This window comes from Esox lucius, chromosome 11, assembly GCF_011004845.1.
Source record: "Esox lucius isolate fEsoLuc1 chromosome 11, fEsoLuc1.pri, whole genome shotgun sequence".
NCBI lineage: Eukaryota > Metazoa > Chordata > Actinopteri > Esociformes > Esocidae > Esox > Esox lucius.
In genome coordinates, this window is record NC_047579.1 from 15,528,113 (window position 1) to 15,536,215 (window position 8,103).

General features: G+C 42.4%; 1 long non-coding RNA gene across 5 annotated transcripts; it reads left to right on the forward strand.

The window, feature by feature from the left end:
- Nucleotides 1-255: 255 nt before the first annotated feature.
- On the forward strand, nucleotides 256-7,863 carry LOC105012853. Of its 5 annotated transcripts, none has more exons than XR_002197353.2 (3): nucleotides 256-365; nucleotides 5,093-5,326; nucleotides 5,566-7,863. It is a non-coding gene; the product is annotated as an uncharacterized LOC105012853 (long non-coding RNA). The 5 variants fall into 5 exon arrangements; XR_002197354.2 differs by having other exon boundaries at nucleotides 5,122-5,326; XR_002197355.3 differs by lacking the exon at nucleotides 256-365 and adding an exon at nucleotides 3,898-4,077.
- The last annotated feature ends 240 nt before the right edge of the window (nucleotides 7,864-8,103 follow it).

Genomic DNA, 8,103 nt, shown 5'->3' on the forward strand with positions numbered 1-8,103 from the left:
GTTGGTCTTCACTGAGGTTGGAGTGCAAACCTACAGGACAATTGCTCTCCTACGGATTAAAGGACCAAATATATTCAATTCCAGGTAATCAGGAATGATCAGCAATTGGATTATACTCATCCAACCATGTTCCCCAACTACAGGTGGCAGTAAATCATGAATGTACACTTTATGTGTTCAAAACATCCACTCTAGGTGGCAGTATGCAAACTTTAAGACTGAGTGCTCATTGGCAACATAATGTACAAAGGTACAAATTTGAGTCCTCTATCAGTCTCTGTGAGCCTGTCTTCAGTGGTGTGTGTACAAATTTAGATTTTAATTACCTTCCCTTAGCTTCTACCTTTGGATCTGTTTGCATTTAAGTAAGTGCATTTATATTGTACATTTTGTTAACACATTGACCTAAGTGGCTTTGTATAAGTTCCTTTACATTTTGTGCTAATTGCTAGATTATTTGCTACATCTAGCTCTCTGAAAGTCAAGTTCCCCATTAGCTTAATTTGGTTTTGTAGCATGTACAAAACTGTACTTTTACTTTTCTAAATGCTGTATTGCCTTGACAAGAATAGATGAATTATGTTGATATAATGGATGGTCATGGTTACTTTTCCAGGCCTATCCTTTCGATGTTAACCTGAACAGAGTTAGGCGGAATTGCTTTGTTGTTGATTCACTTAGTGAATACTAAATCTGTGTTGATTTAACGTGTTTAGATTATATTCCTTTATGTATATATTTTCTTTTTCTTGAAGGGCAACAACTGTTTGCACTACCAGTGTAAATATACTAATATGGCCCAATTTGGAATGGATGTCACAGTTACGTCACTGAAGTTTGGTGGTGGCAGAAAACTGCAGACCCTATTGTAGGGAAATGGGCAGGTCCTCGAACTAAAGGAAAACATTTTCTTGTTGTGCTGTTGGATGTCAGAATAGGAATGTAAAAAAAGATGGCCTTCCATTTTTATTGATTACCATTGTCGAAGCCACCCTTTTGAAGCTAAATGCAGACATTTTTGGTCGCAAGCCATTAAACAGACAGACTGGACTGATGAAATCATCCGGAATACTTGTCTCTGCACTGCTCATTTCATATCAGGCAAAGTTTGTCCACTGTTTGTCCATTATCACACACAGAATCAATGATGCAGTTATACTAAGAACGATAAATTAGTGACGGAAGCAACCACAAAGCTGGCATTCCCAGTAGGCTGTTTCACAATGGTAAACACCATTGACCAACGTTAGCAACATTAGATAGCGTGTAAGTAGAATTAGCACACAAACAAATCAAACTGCTCATATATTTACACACTAAAGCTTACATCACTTAGTATTTATGCAAGGACCTAATGAATGAATGGGATATATGGTAATGTTATCTGTGTAATCTGTGATATCAAGATAATTGGAGAAGGCATCCAGATGATCCACATTCCTATATGTACCGTCACTTTCTGCCACAAGTTCGGTTCCGCCCACAAAATACATCATTACTGTTTACTAACATAAAAAGGGTCTGTACCTTGACTAGTAAACAGGCACCAGCCCTTTAAATACCAAATAATTCAATAGTGAATAAATCAATGGCTAGTCTGACATTTACTAGCTCTATCAGCTTTGAAATAACAGTTGATATGGCTGTAGTGTTTAGCAACATATTGTAGACTAACCTTCACTTTGCAAAACTTCTTTAATTCCTGACTTGGAGTGTCACTGAGACAAATGCTCTGGATTTCCTACTGCACACATTGTTACATTCTCCCTGGAGACTGGTACCAACCCGTGTGCCAATTGTTTTTATGGTTTTCCTGGAGCACGGGTCCTTACGTCTCCCAGATATAAAAGCAAGGGACGACGCACCGCTTATATGGTATTGTGTTTGTCTGTCAGTCAGTTTTATCGAGTAAGTGAAATGTTTTGTTATTGATTTAGTGCATTCAGACCACTTCACTTTCCTCATTTTGAGTTACACCCTTAAATTAATTAAAAACAGAAATCACATGTACATAAGTATTCAGATCCTTTGGTATGATACTTGAAGTTCAGAGCAAAGCCAGGAGGCCAAAGGAGTTGTCCTTAGAGCTAGAGACAGGCAAAGGAGTTGTCCTGAGAGCTAGAGACAGGCAAAGGAGTTGTCCTGAGAGCTAGAGACAGGCAAAGGAGTTGTCCTGAGAGCTAGAGACAGGCAAAGGAGTTGTCCTGAGAGCTAGAGACAGGCAAAGGAGTTGTCCTGAGAGCTGGAGACAGGCAAAGGAGTTGTCCTTAGAGCTAGAGACAGGCAAAGGAGTTGTCCTGAGAGCTAGAGACAGGCAAAGGAGTTGTCCTGAGAGCTAGAGACAGGCAAAGGAGTTGTCCTGAGAGCTGGAGACAGGCAAAGGAGTTGTCCTTAGAGCTAGAGACAGGCAAAGGAGTTGTCCTGAGAGCTAGAGACAGGCAAAGGAGTTGTCCTGAGAGCTAGAGACAGGCAAAGGAGTTGTCCTGAGAGCTAGAGACAGGCAAAGGAGTTGTCCTTAGAGCTAGAGACAGGCAAAGGAGTTGTCCTGAGAGCTAGAGACAGGCAAAGGAGTTGTCCTGAGAGCTAGAGACAGGCAAAGGAGTTGTCCTGAGAGCTGGAGACAGGCAAAGGAGTTGTCCTTAGAGCTGGAGACAGGCAGAGGAGTTGTCCTTAGAGCTAGAGACAGGCACACATGGAAGCACAGGTCTGGGGAACCTCAATTACTTAGAAGAAATGTGGAATCACTTCCACTCTTCCTAGCGCTGGCTATCCGGCCAAACTGAGAAATTATGAGAGAAGGGCCTTGGTCGGGATGGTTACTCTAACAGAGCTCCAGTTTCTGTGTGGAGATGGGAGAACCTTCCAGAACAACAACCATCTCTGCAGCACTCAACCAATCAGGCATTGATAGCAGAGTGGCCAGACAGAAGCCACTCATCGGTAAAAGGCACATGACAGGCTGCTTGGAGTTTGCCAAAAGGCACCTAAAGGACTCTGTGGGCTGCCATGTGCCTTTTACTGAGGAGTGGCTTCTGTCTGGCCACTCTGCTATTAATGCCTGATTGGTGGAGTGTTGCAGAGATGACAAAGGGTCTGAATAGATATGTAAATGTAATATTCCGGGGGGGGGGGGGTAATATCTTTTTTTGGGGGGAGGGGGGGGGTAGAAAAGCCTGTTTTTGCTTTGTCATTGTAGGGTATTGTGTGTAAATCTATGCAAAAAATGAGTGAGAAAACAAATGTAATCCGATTTTAGGATTATGCTGTAACTTAACAAAATGTGGAAAAAGGGAAGGGGTCTGAATACTTTCCAAAAGCACTGTAAATAAATTTCATTGAGCCACAAAGTCTTTCAAAAATGTGTAGAGCACCATCTTGCCCATTTAAAATCTACTCTTAGTTAGACAGGTGGGTGTCCAAAGTACATGAAATGATACAAGCATAGTTTTTGACTGGCCCTCACCTTTCTGAGTCAGAGGGAACAGGTAAAACATCTTATTTGACAGAAAACAGGGGTAGATGATGGTATGACCTATACCACTCGCTTGCTTCCAGTTCAAGATGTGAGACGTTTGCTGCTGTGAATCAGTGGTAGATGATGTCACTAAATCAAAAAGGATGACCTAGAAATATTTTGAAGGGAATAAATGGAAGGATACTAAATGCATTGTTTGATTTAATTCCGTTCCAGACATTATGATCAATCTCTCCCTCCCCAACCTTGACTGATATGTGACTAAAAAGGACATTGCACTTATCTGGGGTGAAGAGGACAAACCTGAATACACACCCGTTCTGTTTTCTATTCTTTGTGTGTGTGTGTGTGTGTGTGTGTGTGTGTGTGTGTGTGTGTGTGTGTGTGTGTGTGTGTGTGTGCGTGCGTGCGTGCGTGCGTGAGAGAGCCCGCCTGTCAAGAAAAACGTAGGGAAGGACTATTACCCCAGCACAGCAAGAGCTGTTTAGGGAATAAGATAAGTACATTTTGAAAACAAGAAACAACTGTTTTCTCCTAAGAGAAACTTGGACGTTCCTGAGAAGTGAGCAAGTGGGAGGCTGAAGTTGACGAAGCGGTGAAAGGTAAACTATTTCACTGAAACGCGCTGTATTGTTATCTTTTAATTTTAGCGGTTTAGCTGGTTTAATTAACAGTGTGACCCTGCGCTGCTGAATCGTACAGAGCCGCACGGCGTTCTTGAAAACAGGCCGATTCATTGTTCCGAATAATGAAAGGCCTTTTAATTACTGGTATTGGATTTTTTTTTTTTATGCGTGACATCTTTTGCCAAAGAGCACTTTCTATCAACATACTTTTGTTGCATTGCTTCGCATGTCTTCCTTTTTCTGCTAAGTCATCTCGCTACTTACGTTTGTGATGTATTAAAGGTACTTCACAGCTGTTCATTTAAACAGAACAGACAGGCAATCAGGAGGTTTAATCCATGTTTTCCAATTAGTAAGGTCTCAGGTGGGTTGTGCTCCTAATTCCAGAAAGTGGCGCCCTAGTTTGGCTATAAACAGGTCGGTTGATGAAAGGAGGTAGATTGAGCTATAGCAGCAAATCAAACAAATAGATATCTGCTGTTGAAAATGGCCTCCAAAATCAATGTCTATAAATAGGGTTACAATAGTGTTCCACACCAGTGGTCCCAGTGAGGTTGAATACTGTTGATTGATCGCAGTCCTCCAGTGGGTTTTAGGGGACTTTTCTTACTGCTGGGTGACCTTGTGTAGCCATGTTCCTTTATTTACCTGTTTTGGCAGTAAGAACACATGGATTTGCTTTAGGCTAAACTAAAGTAACAACTCTTTAAAGGATAAACCTTCACCCACAGTGTCCCGTTTATGTTAAATGTTAGGTTAAGCTTGTTCTGGGTGGGTTTGAGTCATGGTTCTGATTTCATAATCAGGGTGTTTCTTTCATTGATGCTTGGGAATTTGTTTTTATTAAAACGTGTATATGAGATGTTAAAAAGGGCTTTTAATTTACATTTTCCTATTTGTATTTACACGTCACAATGAAACTTCTGCCCTTTCTCAAGGATAACCGCACAACTAAATTGATTCATCGTCTCAAGTTGATACCCTGTCTCAGATTTCTAGGATATTTCCCCCATGTTTCAGTGGTAAGCAGCCCTCCAGACAGACATGGGTTGTTGTGTTAGTGGGACCGGTGCTGAGGAGGGAGACGAGAAGCCCACCGAGCCAAATGGGTGCAAGACGTGCTGCCTGAAGACCAGAAGCTGCCTGATGAGTGGAGAGTGCGGACGAGCCCTACAGATTGCCAGTGTCTGTGCTATGTGTGGAATGTGCATCCGCATGTTTGTCTGTGAGTATTCAGAGAGCGCGGCCTCCGTTAGAAAAGAGAGAAAAAGTCAATCAGTTAAATACACTGTATGGGAGCAAATTAGCTTTAGCCAGACAATGTTTCAAGGCATAAGATAACACCGCAATCTAAATGGAGTTAAACCGATTTTATGTGTAATGAACATTTGGATCTAGATTCATAACGCAATAAAGTAGTAATCTAAAACGGATGACTCATTTTCTATGATTCCTCTCCCACAGAGGCAGAACTCCATGCAGCAGTGAATGTGAATGGAGGAGGAATGTCTGCCATCCAAATGAATCCCCTTCACTGCCTATTGAGTTAATTCAGAGACTCGGAAATGGCGGACATTAAACATCACTCAAAGTGAACACCTGATCGAAGTCTAGTTAACTACTTCCAAGGACTGGAAAACGACTTGCCACTGTTCCCTCAGCATCTCATTCTCTCTAAAGTGTTACTAAGGCAAAGGCAGAGATCCTGGTGCATTGTGGTTCATTTCAGCTGGACATGTGTACAGCCATGCATACTCACTGCAAGGGACTTGGAGAGGGTGGAGGGCATGGCACCACAAACTTTACTTGTCAACCACAAAAAGTCTGAATAGATTTCGCCACATCCGTCTGCCTCATGTTCACTCGGGCAGTCGGAATTCAGTTCTACTCTTGTTGCCATGGCAGCTGCACAGAGAGCTGTGTACAATAGGACACGCTGCTCTCCAATCTGTGGGTCAGCTGGAATCCACCCAGGTTACAAAACAGAGACACTCCTTGGACCTGCCTTATGCCTTACAACCAATGGAGACTCTGCCTCAGAGCCGCCTTGTGCCGGACAGCCAATTGAGACTTGGAACCAATTGAGACTCCATTGTGAGGTGGCCGAGAGCAGCCCCAAGAAGAGAAAATCCATGTTCTGGGACTCAGCCAGGTGACTAACGAGAGCACCTGACCACACTTTGGTTAGATGGGAAACAATCAGCCCAGGAGCCACCTGATTGGCTACAGATGGGGACAACACCTAGGGGCATTCTCTGCGCTGCCTTCCAACAAATGGAAAACTCTGGACACGCCACTGGGAAGCTGAGCAGGAAGGAACGTCTGGTCTGTCTCGTAGCTCCTGCCTAAACTTGTTTTTATTTTAAAATGGCATGCCTTTAATGAATAGTACCCTGTCCTACTGCCCCCGGGGCCTGGAATACGCAGAGGTGGAATGTCTAGAACACGAGTCACCATTCAACATGAGTCGTTTTGATGATATGTCCGTTCTACTCATTCTATTTCTATGTAGTTCACTCTATTCTTATAGGTGAAAACCAGCTAGGTAACATTTCAAATACCAATCCCTTGTTGTCCTAGCATTCCCTGATCATCAGCCGGGCAGGGACCAGGCAGTAAATACGCCCCAACATGAACTCCACCCATTGTTCAAGTCATCAAGCAGCTTTCTGAAAACTGGAGGAGCAAGGTAACAAATTGAGACCAGCAAAGAGTCTGCGTGTGTGTGCGTGCGTGCGTGCAGGCAAGTAGGCGGACAGACATAGGTAGACTGAGATGAAGAAACAGATTTATATAGAGGGAAGAGCAACAAGTGTCATCCTGTGTGTGCATCTCAATGAGTCTCTGGTTAGGAAGTCCAGAGATAGAGGACTTTAAAAGGATGTAACCTTTTTTAGCATCGGCTTTGCAATTTAGGGCTTTTTTTTAAGTATTCCGCAGGTGGGGTTTGCTTTTGGTTGGGAGCGATCGGCCAGTGAACAGGGCATGGTTAATGAATGGGTTTAAGCTAAATCATCCTCTGGTGGCCACAATGAATACAATAGATATGGAAAAGAGGGTTTTGAAGATGAACTGTAACTTCGATTTCCTGTTTTACAAATTTTCAGAACATGAACGGATGTATTTGAAAAGGGTTGAAGTCAGTCTGCTTGATAACCCTAATCATACAATAACTGCTTTGAACAGTTCTCAATCTGTGCATCCTCTATTGCCATGCACCTTATTGTGGTTTTTATTAAATGGAAACTGTTACAATGAAGGTTATTTAGAGAGTTAACACTGTCCCTTTTGGCGTGAAAAGTTTTCATTATGTCTTTTTAGATGCTCACATTTTTACTGCGTTCAGATACTTATGACTTTGTGTACTGCAGGGCAATTTTAACTCGTGTCCTGGAAGGCTGAAACACTTCTAATTTTTGTCCTCTTTCTAATAAGGCACTGAGTCAGACCTATGACACCAGGTGATTGTGATTAACTACCAGGCAAAAAGGAAAAAAGAGTGAAGTGTTCCGGTCCTCCAGTTGAATAGCCCAGGTATACGTTGTGCAGAGGACACTATTAATTTAATCATGGCTGTGTCCCAAATGAAGCCATATTCCCTAGTTTACTACTTTCACCCTGGTCAAAATTAATGTGCAATATAGGGAATAAAATACCATTTGGGCCTCGTGTCAGCCTTCTGATTGTAGCTGCCGATTTTCCGTCGTCCTATCACGGTCTTGTTGACATTGTTATTTCTGAATAAAGAATTACCAACAGTTACCACCGATTCAGACTTGATATTTTTTTATTGCTAGTAACTTGAGAATTTTCTAAATTGTTCAATCAAAGACCATTCATTCTTTGAGGGAAAAACAAATTGGAATTACTTCTCCCTCTTAGCTCTCACTGGGTAGCGTAGCAATAAGTATGTACTCATACACTGTAAGTGTATACAGTATGTGCACACCTGATGTCCCCAGTAGGGTGAATAACATTTCCGGCTCATTGATCATTTTAGGG